The sequence below is a fragment of the Chanodichthys erythropterus genome, chromosome 21 (genome assembly GCF_024489055.1).
Source record: "Chanodichthys erythropterus isolate Z2021 chromosome 21, ASM2448905v1, whole genome shotgun sequence".
Lineage (NCBI taxonomy): Eukaryota > Metazoa > Chordata > Actinopteri > Cypriniformes > Xenocyprididae > Chanodichthys > Chanodichthys erythropterus.
In genome coordinates this window covers 4605001-4627482 of record NC_090241.1, presented here as the reverse complement: position 1 = coordinate 4627482, position 22482 = coordinate 4605001, and the positions used below count along the sequence as shown (strand labels likewise).

The window sequence follows — 22482 nt, the reverse complement described above, 5'->3', positions numbered from 1 at the left end:
AATATCTAACACACTTCATGTTGTTGATAAAGATTTTTATATCAATATGGTACAAATTTATCCTATTCAAATCAATGTGATAAATGAGTTTAGTCAAAAGTAATATAAAAGCAATCAAAAAGTAGTCAGATTACATTTCCTTAATTGTGTAATGTAATTGATTGTTACTAACTACAACTTTTGTCATGTAATTTGGAATTTGTAAGTGATCTACCCTGCTTACATATACAGTAATGTGCAAAAGTCTTAGGCCACCACCAGCTTTGTTGTTTTAGTAATGTTTAGTAATGTCTCTTTATTACGATACAAACAGAAAATACAGAAAAAACTAAATGTAAAAAAATTGTTTCTTTAAGCAAAAACAGTGTTAAGTGTGACCTCCTGGACTCTGAGAAACTTCTCATCAGATTTTGAAAGTTTTCTTGGCCTTTCAGTCATTTTCTATTCCATTTAGGTTTAAGAGAGCTGGTTCCTGCTATTGCTCAAGTGTAAGAGGTGGTCACTAAATACTTGCCATTTTAGCCTATAAATGCTGTTTTTTTTCTTCTTAATATTGCATACAAGTGTACTGTATTTTCTGTTTATATTCTAATAAAGAGACTGAGAAATAATTATATATGGACGTTATATCATTGCTAAAACAACATCTAATGGTAGCCTAAGACTTTTGCACTGTACTGTGTATATATTTAAAATATTATTATTATTTTTAATAAAGTTTAACAATAGGTTCTCGAATTGGCACGAAAATCAGGGCAAGGTGGACCAGTTTTCAATCAAAATAAGAAGAAAGCAGAAGTAAAAGCAGTTCTTCTGGATACAGACACATTCACAGCATCTTCAGTGAAACCCATTGATTTTGTTTTGTTTTTTAAACACATCATTGCAGTGTTAATGGTGAAATTGATTTAAATGAACTTTGGGATTGTCAGTTGATTTAACCGTCCCATAAAAGTCCAAGGCAGCGAGAAGATCTCACCTGATCATAACACCTGTCATTTAAAGAGCTCAAACGCAAACGCAGGCTCGATTATACAAGCTGCGGTGTGCCGTGTGTGTGTGGCCAGTAACTGCCAAATGAATCAGCCCCGAATACACTCGATGCCGGAAGGTCAGCGGTGAATTTGTTTTCAGAGCAGGTTGCGTCCTTGCACTCATAACGACTTGGCAAATCACCTTGTAAATACTGACAGATACTCTTCCCCGTGCTGCTTTGTGAGACAACAGTTGGCATGACGCTAAACAGTATCATGGATAAGTGCATCTCTATCTTGCCTTACTTGGCTAATGATTTATTTTGTCGTTAGCAAACAGCTTTGATTGTAGAATTTCCTCTCAACAGTTGGCTCTTACATAATAGCGGGTTACGTGGGTTGCAGTTTAGCGTGAACATTAGCGCTCGGGAGACAACTGTTTGTGTCAGCAGAAGCACAAGTCGGTCGCGGCAGACTCGATAATTGTGTCGCAAACATGATCTTCTTTACCTTTAGCCTGCCCGTCCGTGGTAACGAGGCAGAGGAGCGCGAGATTCGCGTTTCTGCGGACAGTAAAATGAATGGGCTTTTCTACCAGCAGCTGAAGCGGGTCACACCAAACTGACTCTGTTTTCAGATAAACACAGAGAGGACACAGGGGCCGAATTTCAGAGGCAGGCAATTAGCTGCTTTTTGGTTCGGCGTCCCTCGGGCCTCTGTTTATCATTCAATGTGAGAATATCCCTGATGAAACTCAAGGTTATTTTTGTTGGGCTGTCTGAGCGCTTGTTTTTCACAGACAAGGTGAAAGGGTTGATTTTTCCCTCAAGAAAGGCTTCATATTGAGACTTGAGAAAGAGAAATCTCCTTTGCTGTAAGTTCACAGTGAGGAATTAAGCTTCGGGAAGCGTACGTTCAGAATATCTTCCCGCCAGTGTCTCTGTGTTCTGCTGTTAATCAACAAGGCTGATCTCATGCTCGACACCTGAAGGTCGTCATTCTGAAACCTTTCTGTACGCCTGTTGTTCTGCTTTCCATCTACCCCCCCCCCCCCTTCTCTCTTTCTTTCTTTCTATCTCTCTCTCTCAGCTCCTCAATGAGGGTTTGAGTGCATTAGCGATTCCGGGCAGAGGAGTATTCTGGAGAGATGAGGGCTGTTTTTTCCACCCCGTGCTGCTTGCGTCTCCGGTGTTGTTTGCCCTCCAGGAGACTGTCATGTTGCCTGTGCCGTGGGTTGCCACTGCGGCGCTCCAATCCCCCCGCTGAGATAATGGAGCCCGTGTTTGAAATGCCAGTAGTTTGGCCTATTTGTTCTAGTGCTTATCGCTATATTTGCATCCAGAGTAGAAATAGCCAAGATTTCAGGAATGGCAGGAATGATGCTCCTCTTGTGGGAGAGGGCAAAAGGGAGGCAGGGTGGGATTTGGCGAGAGCTGTGGGATGCGAGAGAATCTACTGCACTGTGACAGCTGACTGCAGGACATGCAGTGTTTGACCCTCACACACACACACACACACACACTCAAAGACATTCAGAGATTGTGCTCAAGCAGCCCCCTCTTATTTATTGATCTCGCTGCATTTAAAATCTGGTCACTGCCACCACAAAGCCTTTTCATTTTAGCTGCGCTGGCAAAGAGCACCTCGGCACAGCAAGAATTTCTAAATTTTTAATTTGCGCAGAAAGGCCCACGAAATGACAGGGATGAGATGGAGACAGAGAGACAGAAAAAGGATTGAAAATGGAATCGTTTCAGCTGACACCGTAAAGTACTTTGGAAACGGAAGCTTTTTGTTTTGTGTAAAGTCGACATGAATGGAGAATACAACATTTCTTTGCAGAATTATGGGTAATGGAGCAGCTATTTAACCCTGACATGAACACATCAAGTAAACATTTTTTTTTTTAAATAGTAAAATAATGTAGCCTGGGTTAAACTGGGTCTTGAACAGTAAACAAACCTCTGTTGGATTAGCTCCGAGGTTTTATAAAAAGATCTCCAGATTGAGAGAGCTGGATTAAGGGTTCTAATCTGCGTTCGCGTGAAGGTGCATCATGGTGTGTTCCTGGAGTCTACAGACGTGGGATTAGGCGCTTCAGCAGGCCTCATGCTCATCGACCCGCAACAAATGTGTGTGCGTGTGTGTTTTGAGGGGGGGCGTCTGTCTCGGTCATTAGAAATTAGGCTGAGGCTGCTTTGTTTAAGGTTGGAACGGCCAGGCGATTCTTTGTTTAAATAATGTAATCATGTAAAGAGATAAGGTTAAGGACTGCAGGTTGTTTAGGAAGCGAAAGAGTGTATGTGTCATCAGATTGTTCAGTGAAACAGACTGCAGTGTGGTTATTTCACATGACACTCAAAATGAGAGGAAAAAACACTGCATGGGCTCTCTCTTTCTCTCAGTTTCTATCTCTCTGTATTATCTCTGTTAGATGGATAGAAAGCTGTGAAACCCGTCTGTAATATGAGCAGTCTGTAAACTTGGCAATAGCACTAGAAGAAGCCTGATCCGGAGGCCACGAAGAGCCTCTTGTTGAGTCCTTCAAGTGTTAGTGTGTGTATGATTGCGTGGAAGTGCATCTGAATGTTTGTTCTGATGGCAGAGGATCATATGGACACATTCTAGGGCGAAGGATAAAATGAATGGTAGAGTGAGCAGTGCATCCTTATTTGACCACGCTCTGTGTGTGTGAGCACCTTCGTAACCAAAAGCCTTGTTTTGTGCTCTTAGGGTTTTATCTGAGTGTGTCTACACGCATACGGGTGACTGTGCATCTATGTGTGTTTGTGTGTGTGTGTGTGTAGAGATGGAAATATCCTTTGCTCCTGCAGGCTAGAATAAATCCTGTGTGAGAGCTCCCTGGTGTAATCCAAACACTGCCAGCTAATTTAAGCGTGCAGCAGGAGCAACAGCATCTTTCATGAAAACAATGCATTCAGTCTAGAGCTCATCTCCTCTTCCTTCAGTCATCTATTCAGCCATCACCTTGACTTCATCGTTAAAGCTCAACCCATCCCAACTGCTCAAAACACCACCAAACCCCAACAGGCCAACTCATCACGCTACTGAACATCCCAATCACATATCTCAACAAACCACCACACAACTACAGCTCAACACACTACCCTAACCCAACCTCATAATGCCACTTGAATGAATATCAGTGGACCACCATAACCCAACACTAGACTCCTACAAACCACCACAGGACCCAACACTTTAGCTCAACGCACCAGTATAACCCAACACTACAACTAAACATGCTACCCAAAATAACAGCACAAAACGACAAAACAACCTAATACTACAGATCAACACACAACCATTGCCCAACAGCCCAATCTGCCACCAGATGATCCAACATAACACCTCAACATGGCACTTAACTGAACATAGCAACACAAAGCTCAATACATCACCATAACCCAACACTGCACACCCAAAAGACCACTGCATGACCCAACACTTTAGCCCAACACACCACCAGATGATTCAACACAACAGAACAACATGACACTTGACTGAACATACAAACACCTCAACAATATACCTCAAAACCCCACCATGATGTAAAACAACAGCTCAACGCCATACCCGATGGCCCACCGCACCAACTCAACACATTTCTTGAGCGAACATCCTAAAACCATGCTCAGAAAACCACCACAAGCCAACAGTACACACTAAGCAAAGCACAATGACCCAACACATCAACTTAACAGGACACTTGACGGAAAATCCCAACACCGTCATAACCAATACTGCACGCCCAACAGACCACCACATGACCCAACGCAACAGCTCAACGCACCAACTCAACTTGCCATGTCTAACCATCCAAACACCAAACCTCAATACTTGGGCTGCACAGTATTGTTGTTCTGTGATATATTGCAATATGAAAAACAATTTCACCAGATGACTTAATTATGAACTAAATATCCATTCTAGAATGATTGGGGTGATTTTGTAGGGGAGTGCAACTGCATAGAAAAAGCACAGATAAATACAATTGAAACAAACAGTGCTTTATGTCTAACAGGCACAGAAATCAAATGTAAAATAACACTGCATAGTCTTCACTCTATAAATTAAATATAATTAATCTTTGTTAAAGCTACAAAAGTGATCTTTCTCTTTGTATTTTGTTGTTTGATTACCATTAGTGACATAGACGGCGGCAGGTATATTAGGCTGCTGTCACTTTAAGACCTAATGCACGGATCCAATATAATGATACGCATCCATTTTCTTTCTCAGTTGTTTACGTTCACTTAAGCGACTTTGTTTATGATGATACTCACCGAGACAAGCATATTGACATTGTTTTGCATGTATTTGTCCGCTCAAGCACAAAAGAACGAATTTGATGTTCGGGTGCAGTGCGCAAGTTCAGAATTTAGTTCTATTTCGCATCTTTTTGTGCTTGAATGCTTTAAACTCACTTGAATGATTAAACTGACAGCACTTAAACTAGAGCCTGAGCGATTTATCGGTCTTCCAATTTTATAGGCCGATATGGGCCTGTCCCAGATATGCCACCGATATGATTCTTAAAGGGAAAGAAGTCTAATAATCTTGATGTCTGTTTTTAATGTTAATCAAACAACAAATGACATCAATCTGCTCTTGACAGAATTAACTGGTCCCACTTTATATTAAGTGGCCTTAACTACTATGTAATTACATCAAAAAATAAGTACAATGTATTTATTGGGTTCATATTGAATTGCAAAACACTTTTGCTGCTATTGAGGTGGGATATGGGTAAGGTTAGGGGAAACTTTGTTGGTATGGGAAGGTTTAAGGGTGGGGGTAAGGTGTAAGGGATGGGTCAACAGTGTAATTATAAATTTAATAACAGAAATTAATTACAGATGTAATGACATGCAGGTGTTTTTAAAATATAAGTACAAGTACATGTAGAAACATGTATGTACACAATAAGTGCATTGTATCAAATAATTAATTTAAATGTAAGTACATAGTAGTTAAGGCCACTTAAAGGTACAATTTGTGATATTTTTTTCCGCTAGAGGTCGCTAGAAGCCTATTCAAAACAAAGGCGTAGTTTGATGACGCCAAGTTTTAGAGCGGAAACTTGGGACATGTGGTCTCCATCTCAACGGACGGTGCAAAAGAATGGCGTCTGGAAGAACTCATGTTCGTGGATGCGATTATTAACGTTACTGTAGTGTGAAGCAGAGCAGGACCGAGTGTTGCGGGAGCTAAACGAGGAGCTGGAGCGATTGATCAACACACGCCTCACGAGCAGCGGGACTTTTATTATGACACAGTCGCCGGCGCCGCTTCCGCTTTTCCGGTCATGAGTTTACGGGAGCTGTCCTTGTCGACAGAACCAGCGGCAGATGGTAAACAGTAATTATGTTCCATAAATAAGTAACACCATCCACCATAAAACGTGCAAGAAGTAAATAAGGAACTGCTTGAAGCAAGCTAGTGGTTTGCTGGACGCTAGACACTACTTCCGCATTTGTCCACGGCACTGTTGTCATGTGGTTTCTATGTCAGTAAAGGCGGTAACAAAGGGAACTGACGTCATTGACAGGCGACTGCACTGCCCCGTGTCACTGTTTAGAATGGGAATTTTCTCATGATTTACAAGTAGATGAAAACATTAGAGATATTGTTTGTAATCAGCTGGACAAAATATATAAAACTAGTGGTTTTTGGATATTTTACTGCAAAAATTTTACATCTTGTACCTTTAATATAAAGTGGGACCTTTTATTCAATTTCTGTACCTGAAAACTACTGTTAGATACATGAAATACCTGCTGTTGCTTGTAGTTTGATTAATTGCTCTTATTTTATTTATATTAATTTGACAGTTGTCTTATTTTCCTTGAACATAGGACATACCGAACTGTACCGAATCCGTGACCCTAAAACCATGTTAAAAACCGAACCGTGAGTAATATGAACTGTTGCACGCCTATAATATACACTTAAAGAATATCGGCCGATATATATTGATATCAGACTTTTTTACTCCCTAATATTGATATCGTCCCCCAAAAACCCATATCGGTCGGGCTCTAACCTAAACGATAAAGGCAGGAACACACCAAGCCGACATCGAACTAGTGGCGACGAAAGCAGACTGCGGAGTTGGCTCACGTCGGCAGCATCTGGGTCCAAAGTTGGCCTGACACACCAAACCGACGCTTGACAGCCAATGGCCAAGTAGCACGTCCGTTCTGCGTCTGCACAAGATGAAATGCCTTTTCGTACCAGCAGGGGGCAGTAGCTTAACAGCCAATCAGAATGATCAGACAGCCCAATCGGCCTGACGGCGATTCAAACGGACGAAAAAAGCTGATGAGGACAAACTTCAGCTGACGGTGCGGAACACACTGAGAAAACTTAGCCTGTCGCCGAACAAAAACTACCCGACGGCTGTTATGTTTAAGACTGTTATGTTCCACAGAAGAAAGAAAGTCACTGAGCTTTGAATTAACATGAAGGTGACAAAAGATTTACCAGAACAGTGTAGTGGGCTTCTCCACTACTGTATTGCCATGAGCCAACCTGCTATAAACCACACCAATCTCCTACCTCGGACCAAGTTGCATCATGCTAATGTTCCTAATATATTGTAATATTTGTTGGAAACATATTTTATGTGTGTTAGGCAGGCAGGTATTTTGGTTATTTCTACTTCTTCACTGGATTGATGTCAGGATGTCGGCGAGAGATTTCATGTTGGGTGTGTTGAGCTTAGAGATGATAGATGACTATCTGGTTAGTTTGTGTGTGCTAGTGTGTTTTGTACGTATGTGTGCGTGTGTTTGAGAGGAAGGCGTGACAGCTGCATAGGCAGCGGGATTGACCTTCACGCAGAGAAATCTCAAGGCCTGTTTGATTACACACGCTATTCTGCTGCTTTACGTTCATTGGCGCTTAATTCTCAGACAGCGTTTAATCTGTGAATGGCTACTTTTGACTGCCAGTGTTATTGTTCAGGACCCTCAATTAGGGTACATGTTGTTCAAATAATATGGTCACATGTAAGGCTGTTATCTTTGTTTTTTGAATTGGTGGTATTATGCCAGTATTAGTATATACTATGCTTGATACAAAGTGGCCTTAAAGAGTTTATTACAATGATATTTAGAAGATTACAGAGTCTTACTGTCTATTTGTGGTTTATCAAAATGTAAAAGGTTAGATTTAATGTTATACCATTCAGTATTCTATACTGTACTTGTCATTTTCAAGATATTTATCTTAAAAAAAGAGTTTCCAGATAGATTCCACTAGTCAAAATAATAACTATATTTACACAAATATTTACCTTAGTTCATAATGCCATATGTTGCCTCCACAAGCATTAATGACTGTATAACATTTTAATAATTGTAAATAGTCTATACATTATTTGGTTTCACAGCATGCTTTGCGCATTCTCTCACATATTGGCTGTATGATCCTGAGATCCTGCTTTGAGGGCTTGGCTATAATTGGGATTCAACTATCACAAAAGATTACAAACTGCCTGAGGAGTGACCAGATGATAAGAACAGAATCATTTCTGTAAATTCAGTATTAAATTCAGTCTTTATATATATATATATATATATATATATATATATATATATATATATATATATATATATATATATATATATATATATAATATATATATTATATATAATATATATATTATATATAATATATATATTATATATAATATATATATTATATATAATATATATATATATATATATAATATATATATATATAGTAAACACCTTTTAGTATTTAAGTAAACTTGCGAGAATGTAAACTTGTGTAAGAGAAAAATGGGTTATGTAACTATAGTTCCTTTAACATACCGCAGTTATGACTTTGTCATATCGTCATAGAGACCATTAAAAGTGTGTGCATGAGGCCTCTTCACTATTGAGAAACATTTCGAAACACAACATGAGATTCCTTTAACTGGTGAATAAACTTAAGTGAGTGCTCTCAAAAGCTCTTGTAAGGCTTTGCATGTTGTATGCATTTTACAGCATTTCACTTACAGGCTAACCTAAAGTAAACCCTCTGATCATTTTCCTATTAGGTTGTTTGTTTTTGTATATCTGGGAGTGCCTAAAACATGTTTTCTGTTCCTGCCGTGTCTGGCGATGCAGAGCTTCAGAAACTTTCCCACATGTTCTACCTTTGTTTAAAAAGCGCTCCATTTCATGTGGAGACACATGAGTGTTTTTTTCTCTCTTTTGCTCACTCTTGTTCTTCCTTTTGCTTCCATCTGGTCTTCATTTCCACCAGACTTCAAAGGTGAAGGAAAGCGAGGATAGGAAATGGGTTGAATATTAATTTGGCCTTATTGTCACGAGTTGCTGTGTTCTGCACAGATGAACTTTTACCACAAATGTAAAGTGAAATTACCGCAGTGTTTAGCAATCTGTTCAAAGACGATTGCTGTGTCCTTGTGTGTGAGAGAGAGGGACTCTGTATGTGTGTGTGTGTGTGTGTGTGTGTGTGTAGCACGGCCTTCCATTAGCGTGTGAGTGATGACCTCCAGTGTGGGCAGTTTAAGTTATAGCCAACCCCCTCCTCTCTCTCAGATGGAGCTAATTGTCTGGTGGCCATTTTTGAGGAAGTGTTTCCAGGTATGAGGATTTTTTTTTATTTTTTCTCCCGTCCTTTTTTTCATCTGTATTTATCTTTCTGACCTTCTTTTCTCAATACTGTCTCCTGGAGAAACCGCAATCGGCCTAATGATGAAAGAATAAGATTATCGACAAGAGAGAAAGAGATCAGGTCCAAGGTTGTTTCTTCCCAGTCAAAGAACTCACACACAGATTCCATTTTGTCAGGCATAATACAGCGATAAAAGACTCTGCCCTGCAGCCACACTGAATCATACAGAGCAAAGAGAGGGAGAGAGAGCAAGAAAGAGATGAGAAAGGGAGAGAAAAGGAAAGAGAAGTCTCTTTGTGCTGTGTGTGCTCATATTGTATGAAAAAAGATGAATCACTTCTATTTAGGGATCAGTTTCCTGAAACTGGACGGGTGAGACGATTCCACGGGAGATAGATTGTCGGGACTTGCCTGTGTTTCTCTGAAGGGTTGGAGCTAAACGTCTGCAGTCGTGGCAAGGTGCTCCCTAAAGGACCGGCTTCTCCGACAAGAAGTATCAACCTGGAGCAGAAAGAACAAAAAGGAAAAAAAAAAAAAACCCTCCCTCCCGTCTTTTCTCCTCGCACACCATCCTCACAGCTGCGCGCAGTTTGCAGTCTATCCAAAGGGGGTGCGTTATCATTTCATCTAAATTCCTCCCCCTAGGCAAGTCAATAAAAAAAAATGTAACGTCAAGACGTTTTTGATTAGCTGGTCCTCAGGATGGATGAAGATGTTTGGGGAGAGCTCCACTACGCACACATTACGGCCTTCGTTTGCAGCAGCGCCGTGTTATTGTTATAACGATCAGGCCGTACGTATCATCTAGAAAATGATCAAACCCTCCAGTGTGCTCGCCATTATCTCAGTCTCCGTCTCTCTGAGCTGTCATTACGTCTGAACTCCCCCCAGTGACATCAGCTCTAACGGTGCACGTGTCCTTGGTCACTGCGGCGATGGAGCGCCTTCACCGCGGACGGATGAGTCGGATTTTGATTGACGCGTGGATGCTGTCAGTCACAGCCTGGCTCAGTGTGTAACAAACAGTGGTAAACTCTTCCAGACTTCTGGCTCTGCCCAGATGGAAATGTTTTAAAGAACTAAAAAGAGGAACTAACTGCCCAGCCACAGATTACTCTGAGTGTGTCTGCTGTTCGTTTGTGGTAGTAATTTGCTTTAGCTTTTTTTTTTTTTTCTCCCTGTGCATGTGGTGTTTGTTTCTGAGCAGAATGTGTATGTGCAACTTGTTATCTGTGCAGATTGAGGAGATTGGGAACCGAATCTGATTTGTGTGTCTGTTTCACCTTTGTGTCTCAGTGCTGTGATGTTCCTGATAATTCTTAAGCACACATACACAAACAAATGCTGTGAGAGAACTGGAGCAGGCTGGTTTTCTGCATAAGTCAGTGTGTGCTTGGAAAATTGTCCCACACACCCTGAGTTTTAAAGCCTTGCTGTAATTCCAACAGGTTTAGCAGGAAAAAAGACGGAACCAGGAGCGTGTATGAGCGTTCACACATTCGTGTGTTTTTGCTTTACGTGTGTGGGCATGTGAAAAGTGGTTGTCAGTGTCTTTGTGTACGTATGCATGTGTTTTTCTTAGTTAAAACCATTGGCAGCCGCAGGTTGGGTGTAAACGCACTGTATTTCTCTAGCCACAAAACTGAAACCTGTTGCTGTTGACTTTTTCCCTTGGGGCCAAGCTGCTTATTAAGTCTTATTTAGGGCAGTTTATCTCAGTTTTGTTTCTATTTAGTGACCAAATGTGCCATTAAAACATTTTTTTTCACTCTCTCTTTTTTTTTTTTCCCTCTGGTCTGCTACAGGTGGACAAGCAGTGATGTCACACAGCTGAGGACACTCCCACTCAGTGAGTATTCATACTATAATGCTTAATAGCCAGTTGTCATCACTTTTTTTTAAACCTTCCTTCTGTGACTTTGCATTTGTTGCAAGACCAGTTTTGAAGTCATTTGTCACGGTTATGCACCTCTGTGTTTGTTTCGGGTAATTGGACGCTGTAACCGAAAAGGGTGAACACAGATTCAGCTGATTTAAACCTAATTTAATTTCATTCTTAGGATGTGAGCCTCTCTTTTCACCCTTCTCCCTCCCAATTAGCTGAAACAAAGCTCTCCAAAGGCAATTGTTAGGTTGACATTTCTTAAGCATGCTTTTTTTTTTTTTTTTTGCATTTGTAAAGATCTTTAATTTGGCAATTCATTTTCACAACTGAGTCTCTTGAACAAAACGCTGCGGTGGAGAGAGCTTGTGCTTTGGAACAAACAAATCAGCCGGTTTCTCTCTCTCCCTGTGTGGGCTCAGGCTAATTGGTAGCACGGATGCTGGTCGCGGTGTTAGCGGTGATGCTAGGCGGGCGGCAGCCTCTCAGGGCTCTCTGCTCGGCTGCATCGTTTCATTCCCCTGCTCCCTGGTGGTTTCAGAGAGTGACAGAAATACAAGGACATTTCTTTCCACTCTCTCGCTGTCTCCTCCTCCCTCTCATTCTCTCTGTCTCTACCACTAACAAGTGACAGTGTAGAGTTTGAGTTCTGGAGTGCTTAAAGACTGAGAAACGGACTGCAGCTGCCTCAGGTGAACATGCAGCTGTGTGTAGACCAAGTGCTTCCTCAGATGTGTGTGTGTGTGGTGGCTTACAGATGACTTTTATTTGAAAAGTGTTCCATTCACACTCTAGAGGAAACTATATGTGTGTAAAGAAATATATGGATGGCAAGAAAGAGAGAATGGGATAGGGAAAAACCGAGAGATACAGACAGGAAATAGGCAGCGAGACAAAGACAGGCTCTCAGCTACACATCATTGCGGCCTCTCACATTGGCAGCAGTCACTGCCACCGTCTCAGCCATCAATAATGGTAATGGAAGCTCCATCCGAGCATTGATTTCTGGGAATTGTAGGAAGGCGTGAAGGGTCATCCGTGCTCAACAGCTCTGCTCGTTTAGTGAAGGCGAGACAGGCCAGGGTTTCAGCATGAATCACGCTAACATTCCTGTATGTCTGACTTACAAGGCAATCGTGCTTTGAAGGCAGGTCCTTTTAATGCTTAGGCATTGCCCTAGTAAAGTTAGAACAATTGGGGAAAAAAAGCTTGTTTTTAGGCCCGTCAACACATTTACTACAATTAATTACTAAAATAAGGTGGTAAAGCAATTGACACATTTAATCATGGCCTCTGACTTGCAGAAAATGTGCCTCAAACCATATTCACTGAAAGCAGGCAGCAGTGGATAAGGCACAGGTCTCCCTCATATTCAAAATCAGCTGGACGGAATGCAAATGTGACCCTGGACCACAAAAGCAGTCATAAGGGTCAATTTTTTGAAATTGAGATTTATACATTATCTGAAAGCTGAATAAATAGGCTTTCCGTTGATGTGGTTTTTTAGGATAGGACAATATTTAGCCGAGATACAACTATTTGAAAATCTGGAATCTGAGGGTGCAGAAAAAAAATCAAAATATTGAGGAAAAAGTTGTTCAAATGAAGTCCTTAGCAATGCATATCCACTCACAAAAATACATTGTTAATATATTTACAGTAGGAAATTTACAAAATATCTTCATGGAACATGATCTTTACTTAATATCCTAATGATTTTTGGCATAAAAGAAAAATTGATCATTTTGATCCATACAATGTATTGTTGGCTATTGCTAAAAATATACCCGTGCCACTTATGATTGGTTTTGTGGTCTAGAGTCACAAATATGGAAGAGAGATATGTCAAATACAGTGTTGTTATTGTTAACTAAGACTATTAAAAATAATTTTTGGTAATTGAGATAAAGCTGAAATAAAATAAAATAAAATATAAATATTAGATGAAAAATAAAAACATAAAAAAATGAGATTGAGAAATTTTCTTGGTTGCTGAAATGAATTAAAGCATATATATATATATATATATATATATATATATATATATATATATATATATATATATATATCTATATATATATAAATAAATATATATATATATATATATATATATATATATATATATAAATAAAAATATATGTATGACAAAGCACATAGCAAGATAACTAAAACTAAAATTAGAAAGAAATCTGGAAATAACAATAAAAAAAAAGCTATTTAAAATTATTAATAATACTGTAATAGTATATAAATAATACTAAACACTGGACACTAAAAAAAATAACAGCATCTTAAAACAAACCCAGTGTTAATTCCGAATTTAAAAATAAAAAATAGCCCAGTCATTATGTCTAACTCAGACAGTTTGGTGACTCAATTACAGAATTAATTGCTGTGGACTATAGGTCAATGATAGGCTTGTTTAGTGAAATGGAAATAAGTAATATATTGTTTTCTAAATCCACTTTTTGTAACATCTATTCAACGGTTTACTCATCCACCACAATAATGTAACATGCTTGATTTATTTTAAAACTTCTCAGCAAATATTGATATAGGCAGTTAATTCTGACTTAATTTGATTTGTAATCTGCATAACATGTAATCAATTCAATTACATTTTTTAATAGATTTGAGAATGTAGCATTGCAAGCAAAGTAAGGATATAGCATTCCTGTAGCTCAGAGAGAACGGCAACACAAATGCCACGGGTTTGATTTATGAACTGATAAAATTCATGAAATGATAACATGTAAATTAAGTTTCTTAGGATAAAAGTGTCTGCCAAATGCATTAAAACAAATATATGTAGTGTTGACTAATATTAGAAACTAAACAAAGGCATACTGAAGCCTTGCAAGAGTATCAGTTATAAGGAAGAACTTTCCTTTCTCATGAAAAAAGAGAAGACTGAACAAAACAAAACACTGCTTGGACACCCAGAGGGAATTACAAAAGTTTATGGATGGAGAGAATATCAACAAGTCTCTTTGGAGAGTTGAAATTGTAAAGTAAAATCAGGTCTGTCAGGACATATTGAGGAAAAGCACACTCTTCTATCATTTTCTTTCTGAAATGGAGGTTATAAGTTGTAGTCACTGAAAATGCTGGAGACTATATGGAAGAGAGAGAACTGAGCTTTTGCAATCTTGCCCAGGGGCAAACCAGCTATTTATTAGCGCACATGTTAAACCCTCTCTCTTCAAAGCAAACTTTCCTCCCAGCCTCCCACAGAGGGGGAAAGAGAATAATAAAGCAGAGGAAATGGCATTTCTCTGCACAAAGTGGATATGAGTATGTTCAGTGTAACCTACTACTCTTTATTTAGAGTAGAGAAAGAACGAGAAATGAAAGCAAAGGAAGACAAAAGAGGGTGGTGAAAGAAAAAAAAAAGAGGCAAGAGAGTGTGTTTGAGCATAGATCTTGGCCAGGCAGTGTCAGGCTCCTGGCCTCTCTCTTTCTCTTTCCTGCGTCCCTGGGGACGGCTCATAGCTCATACTTCCTGCTGGATCTTGAGCAGGAATCATGGTAGAGGGGTCTGTTTTCATTGCTGGTGCTGTGCAGTAGGAGTGTGTCTGTACTTGTGCGTCAGAGGCAAAACATACCGGTTGTTTGATACAAATAATGCAGGCCTGCTGGATTTTGTGCATGTGTGTGTGAAAGGTGTAATGGACCCCTGCCTGAACTCTGCTGGGTCTTCCAGATCCCCGGTGAGAGTTATTACCTCAGTACAAAATGCTGGACACACACATATGCACACACACGGCGAAGGAGAAATGGGGTGCCTCAAGTGTCTGTCATTGGTCCCTTTTGTTTTTTCTCTCCCTTTGCTTGCCGCTCGCAATTTTACTGTTCCTTCTTGTCTTGAATATTTATGCTCTGGCCAGGGTACGAGGCCATGCTGATTCCGACTGTACCGGAGGATACAGCAATAAATACTGAATCTTCCATAGAGAGAAAGAACGAGTCGGTTAGATGAGGCAGTTAATGTTCAGAGTACATATCATAAACATAATCTCCTGTTATCTTGTCTTAGCCAGGCCCCCCACATAAGAGTGTCTTCATCTATGGCTTCATACGCATGCTCTACACAAAGCAGATAGGTGCTATTCATTTGCTGATGTCGTTGTGCTTTAAAGTGGCAGCTCAATGACAACATAAGCCAAAAATAACATGTATGCAGTCTAGTATCCATCACAACTAGAAAGATGGATAAATGAATAGAAAAAATAGAAGAGTTAGAAGACGGGGCTGAGAGAGCGGGAGGGAGAGAGAGAGAGAAAAGGAGAGGGAAAAAACATCCAGAAGGTCAGGATCAGCGGGTGGCCATCTAAGTGAGCGACATTCAGAGACTCCGATTGAGTTTCACCCGCCCGTTACCGTGGAGATCCATCCAATAATACCACCCTATCCACATCAGAATCACTACAATACACTATACCTACAACAGACTTGACAAATAGTGCACTGGCTAAACTGACATAGCCACAGCAGGCAGTGTTCAAATCTGAAGCAATATCTCGCTAATGCTCCAAAAGAATCCACATATTTTGCTTCAACAACAACAAATGTTTTAAGTTGGCGAGCCCAGCCCTAAGACAGGTGTCCTTTTGAAATGATGGAAACTACCTATTTGTTGATTGTGGTTCAGCTAAACACTGTGGAACTGTGGGCTTGTCAACGTGGTTAGCATGTTTTTGGATTGCAGACAACTTAAGACCAACGTGAAAATCAAAAACGGACACAAAACATTGAGGCTTTTTAGAGCAGCTCAGAATAAGAGCAAGTGCTTTATCGGCACTGCTCTTACAAACTTACTGAAACGACTCAGAATTATCCAGTAGTGACCTTCAGGCTTTCTTCATGTGGCCACTTATGCCATTAAGCAAGCAACAGTTGAGTGAAAAATATATTAGATTTTGAGTCATTTTCTTACCTCAGTGGGTAAATGACCATTTGCTGAAACCACCGTCTTCCTTGAAACAGCTTAGTCCTTAGATGATGAATCATGAAATGTCATTTTTAAAAGCTTTAAAGCCATTCACTAAAAATGAAGTTGAAATGCTTCCTTTAGATGCCACTACTTACACCACTTCTTGGCATCATCCACAACTTTATCAACATTAACTCGCTAACAATACACAATGAAAATCATCTGACAATATGCCTTCTAGAGTTTGAGTCAACACCAGACCCTCTGAGACCTAGAGAGACCTAAACCAGTTCCAGTAGTAGACCCAATAAAACCCAGGTCAAGAATAGGACTCTTGAGGCCTAGATTCTGGCAAAGACAACACAGTCAACCAATCGACTGAAAAAGAAAAAATGCTGAACTTTGCACAGCTTAGGTAATATCTGGGACTTTCCATGAATAGATTTTTTTTTTTTTTTCTTTTCAGTAAATAGTTGTGGAGGTTAGAAAATGAAAATGATTGTCAAATTTAGGAGGTCATACTAAATATTTAGTTTTTTTAATATTAGGCCTATGTTCTTATTGTGTTTTAGTTGTTTATTATATATTCATTTTATGAGGTTTGCAATTTTTTCAAAAACTCAGACATGTCTTAATAATGTAAAACCATTATTAACTAGATTAAAAAGTTTGAAGACAAACTTTAAGTTGGCTTGAAAAAGCCTAGCTAGAAAGTTTGAAGTAGTTTTAAAAGTTTGAAGTTTGAAAGTTTGAAGTATGAAAGTTTTAGTTTAGTAGTTTTGATAGATAGATAGATAGATAGATAGATAGATAGATAGATAGAGAGTCTCAAAGCTAGGGTACTCAAGGTGGTTGCTAGGGTGTTGCTATATGGTTGCTAGGGTACACAGGGTCGTTGCTAGGGTGTTACTATGCAGTTGCTAGGGAACTTGGGGTGGTTGCTAAGGTGTTGCTATGCGGTTGCTATGGTACTCTGGGTGGTTGCTAAGGTGTTGCTATGCAGTTGCTAGGGTACTCGGGGTGGTTTCTAGGGTGTTGCTATGTGGTTGCTAAGTTGTTTTGGGTGGTTGCTATGAGATAGATCATATTAGACATTGATAGATGAATGGATGGATGGATGGATAGATAGATAGGTTTATTAGTTTCAATGGATTAGAAATAGTACATAGAATGGCACTTGAGTCTAATTGAGTTTGAGTTTAATGGGCTTCCATAGTTTCAATTTGAATTATGACATTTGGAATTTGAAAGTCTTGGCTCATTTGAACATTCCGTTAATGAAAGTCAATGGGATTTTTCCAAGATTTAATAGTCATTTTTAGGAAAACCATAAGTCAGATCAGTTAGAAAAGATATAGCACACTAAGTCAGAATAGTCTGAAGGTCTGACCCGAGTTTGGAGTATGTAGAGTTAAAGCTCTAGGAGGAGTTAGAGTTGGAAATTTTAGTCTCACAAGAAAATAGCATAACAGTAAGTTGGCTTTTTCAAGCCAACTTAATAATTAGTGTGACTTATGTTTTAGCAATGACATTAAATAATTTCCAAAATGTATAAAAATAATTCAAAATTTGTTGTCACCATACTAGTTTAAATGACAAACCTAATAGTTCTCACAATCTAAAAATATGGCATGTGCACCTGTAATGCTATTAAAAAAGCCATGGGATTTCAAAGTGTACAGCATTTGTTCTTTTAAATTCTATGTAATAGGAAAGACCTGAAGTACATTGGAGACAGACTGCTGTCTTGTCTGACCATAAGCTGAGGCCACTCAAAACCAATAGCACAAAATGAACACCCCAACTCTAATATCTTCTCTTAAAAGTAATCAGCATCGGTCAAAAGGTCTCGACTTGATCACATTATGTCATGTAATTTGTCTGGGTGAACTTATTTCCGTTAACAGCACGTAGTCTCGCGATCGTGAAGTATTTTCATTGCGTTTGAAGCGAGTTTGAGATGGTTTGGTAGATGGGCAAAACACATTGAACATAGCTAATCTCTTTCTAGTGCTGGTGTATGTGTTTGTGTGTGTTTTCCCGTGCTGATGCTAAAAGCGGCGTGAGGACGGATCTGAAGGAGTGAGTGCTGGAATACTAATGAACAAACAGAAGAAGAGGCTGTATGCTTCCATCTACCTCTCTGCAGTGGGCTCGCTCGCTCCTCTCTCGCTCTCTCCCTTCATCTGCACCTCTCGCTCACACAGAGGATAAACTGTGTACATGATGACATTTACACCGCAGTTGCACGCAGAGGGAGTGTGTGTGCGTGCGTGTGTGTGTGTGTGTGAGCCCTCTCATTCCTCTCCCCACCTCTGTTTTTTTCCCCCGCTCTTCCTTCATTTTGCTCTGTGCTCATCTTCTCTCCATCTCTCCTTCTCTCGCTGTGTGTGTTCAGCACAGGATGCGCACCTCAAGGGAGCACACACACACACAGGCCATTATTTATGTCTTTTTTTGAAGGGCAAATATAAAAAGGAGTGGCTTTGCTTTACTGCCACAAATGTGACGTGCCGGCTGTGGATCCAAACACACACTTATGACTCTTACTGAACAGAAGCCATAAACTGTGCGTGTTTGTGTGAAAGAAAAAGCAGCATCACAGCTTACATGCTTTACTCTGTAGGGTTTATGTCCCATTTAGAGTGTAAAAATGTGTGTGTATGAGGTGTAAGGGGGGGTTGTTTTGAGGTCGGCCGGCGGGCTTCCAATCTCTCAGAGGAATCGGGCGGTTAAGGGCAGTTAGAGGGGGCTCTTGGGGAGGTTGGGGGCCCTCAAAGAAGGTTAAAGAGATTCTATTGAATCTAACTGCCCCACTCTCTCACACACTGAGATCTGACCCCCTCATAAACACACCTTTCACACCAACCACACTTTCTCACACCTATCTCATTCACACTCCTAGACATAAACACACGCACACATCCAACCCTGGAATAGCAAGCCACCCAGGGGTCTCCCTCCCTCAGCCCGGGGTATTTAGAGAGAACCCATGGCGGGCCTCCGAGCTCAGAGCTGTAGAGTGCCGGAGCCGGACCGATCTGGATACAGGGTGGTCCGGGGAGATTCTCAGAGCATATCAGGGGCTTTTTGTATTCTGGGTGTCCAGGGAGAGCTCATTACGCTGGGTGTGCGTTCGCAGAACCTCCCTCACCTCTTGGAAATAGAGAGAGAGCTGCGATACTGGACCTCAGGGAGGTCATTACAGAAAGAGAGGCTGAGATGGAGAAAAAAACAGGGAGAGAGGTGGGTATGGAGTCTTAGAAATAGAAGCAATAAAGTTTGCTGATTCGTGTGTGGTGGTAGGGGTCTCTGCGTGCAATTTTGGGCATTTTTGCTCCTTTTATTCATAGCGATAGTGGGAAATGGATGATCAAACCTAAATCACCCACATGAGCACCACAGTGCAATAGCTACATTAAATGCTCCCAAATAATCCTTTAGTAATTGGATTGATGGCTCAAACGGATTGAAAAGGCTTCATGTAAACACCTCAATCTATCTGAATGAAATTTTGTTAGGATTGAAAGGAGTGGTTTTGTTTGGAGATATAATTAATTGTGAACTTTTATTAAGTGTTATATATATATATATATATATATAATATATATATATAATATATATATATATATATATATATATATAAATTAACACTGCTTTTGTCATTTTTTACAAGATTGACAAAATTTGTCACCAAAAAGTTTTAACTAATGACACTTTTGGTTATACCAAATGATGATATTTTCAAACAATGCTAACAGGGTGACATCTAGCTAGCTAGCAAAAGGACAATCAAACATTTTATATTTAGTAAGTTTTTAAAATATTACAACATTTTCTATGTTTTATAGCGGTTGTACCAAATGACCTGATATTTCTGGACATGTATATGAGCAAGTGAAAACATGAATTTTTCAAATGGTTAAAAGAGAGTTCTTTACTTTACTTCATGACCTTGTGGTCCTTTGCAGGTGTCTGAATGATGTCACGTCCTGTCACATGATATTGACCGCATGACATGATGGTTTTTCCGGACATTTCTCATAATAAAGCAATGACTTCTACAAGTAATTTTAATACCATTTTGCACTATGTTAATATATGATGTTATAAAATCATGCCAGAATAAAAATATATACATTTATTACATTTTAAGATATTTTAATCTCAAATGAAAAGGCTGTATTGGCCTTTCGACGGTTACACAGAATGACATTTTGACAACTTCAAAATATTTAAAATACCTTTATATGTAGCAAAATATAATTAAATAAGAGATCTAGTTGTACTACCTTACATACTTTGGATGTCATATCTTTTTTATTATTATTAAGGCCTTTGGACAAAAAAAATGACCCGTCACGCCATTGACCCATAAAGAGAACTTTCAGATTCTGAAATTGGATTGGATTCATTCGGACTGATGACAATTAGTGCATGTAAACATGCCTAATGTAGAGATACTGCTAAACCGCAGTATTGACTAAAAGGAGGATGTTTTAGAGCATCTCATGAATATTAGGACAGTTTCGCTGTCATTATACCAAAATATTTGACTGCTGAATGACCAGTCAGAATCAAGTATTTCAGACAGTATGATAATGATAATTTAATGATAGCAAATTGTTGTCACAAAACTATAAGTAGATTTTAGAAGTGACACAAGGGGGAACTACATTGGCGGGACGCGATTATCAGCCAGTGTGATGATGATGATGATTTCGAAATTGCAAAATATCGATTTATTGGTCTGTCACTATAATCAGGGTGGTGGTTTAGAGCCGCAGATACAACAAGAACATTTTTCCATCATATCTGGCTATTGTTTACAGCTCACAAGGGTCTTGAGTGTCAGGGGGGAGGGACGGATGGTTTGGCGTGCAGATGGTCCAGGGAAGAGGGGGGCATTGTGTCTGTGTGTGGGTGATGTGCAGGGAGATATTTAGTATTTTATTGGTCTGTTCCAGAGGACCCAGCTGCTAGGTCATTCCCTGCTGGCACACACGGAGAGGGAGAGAGATGGCGAAAGAAAATACAGAGAAAAAGAGGGGGCATTAGTGTAGATGTCGATGCGAGCAGAGAGGATTTAAAGCGCAGAGGAGAGAAGAAAAGTGAAAAATCAGAGCCAGGATGAGAGGGAGCGAGACGAAGAGGAAAAAAAGGGAGGGAAGGAGTGAGAGAGAAAGGAAAAGAGAGTGGAGGAAAAAAGGAGGAAGGGAAAGAGAGATAAGCAGCGAGCGAGTGAAATGTGTCCGCCGTGATCCATCAGCCCTGCAGCCACACTAATCACAGGTGGAATTCAGCGAGCTCTTTAAAACGCTGCCTCTCATTTCAAACCCTGCCCTCAGGCTCTCTGTGTGTGTGTGTGTTTAGAAGTGTGTCAGAAATCTTTCTGCTTGCCCTATTTTGTGTGTCTGTTTGTGTGTGTGTATGTGCATTTTAAGAGAAAGACGGGGGTCTCACGAGACGGCCCGTGTAGGTTGGTGTGTATGTGTGCATATTTCTGCATGTGTGTGCACCTGTTTGTGTGTGTAAATCCCCCAGAGACGATATCTGGCTCAAACAGCTCCAGTGATCACAGATTGTGCCGTTACTCTGTGCGTGTGTGAGCGAGGAGAAAAGAGATGGAGCACAGAGAAGAGAGGTGCGAGTGTGTGTGTGTGTGGGAGAGAGGGCAGAGCGTCTTTGTGTCTCTACCTATCCCATCATCCCGTTCAGCTCAGCAGAGGTGACACCAAGGTGAGCGTGAACGCTCTCTCTCCTTCTCCATCACACCAGCACTGCCTCTTGCCCTCCCTCCTCTCCTTCTCTCTCTCTCTCTCTCTCTCGCTGTGCCTCTCTGCACGGCTCAGTGGCAGATGGAGGCTGTGTCAGCAGGGAGAAATGGCCATTCACACACTCCTTACACACACTCTCCCTCTCTCTCTTTCTCTCTCTTGCTCTATCGGGATGAAAAATTTTGGCCGATACGCATAGCCGATAATTAACTGATACTGAGAAAAAACTCTTAAATTGGC

At 40.2% G+C, this 22482-nt stretch overlaps 2 protein-coding genes across 21 annotated transcripts in view; one reads left to right on the top strand and one right to left on the bottom strand.

Moving 5' to 3' along the window:
* Positions 1-22482, top strand: part of baz2ba (bromodomain adjacent to zinc finger domain, 2Ba) — a 105901-nt gene that overhangs the window by 3480 nt on the left and 79939 nt on the right. For all 20 annotated transcript variants that reach the window (XM_067374558.1, XM_067374559.1, XM_067374550.1 and 17 more), the window contains exon 2: positions 11456-11499. The gene's annotated coding sequence lies outside the window, so the exon portion shown is untranslated. The remainder of the gene's footprint in view (positions 1-11455; positions 11500-22482) is intronic.
* marchf7 (membrane-associated ring finger (C3HC4) 7) overlaps positions 1-22482 on the bottom strand; it is a 70042-nt gene that overhangs the window by 32886 nt on the left and 14674 nt on the right. The window lies entirely within an intron of this gene.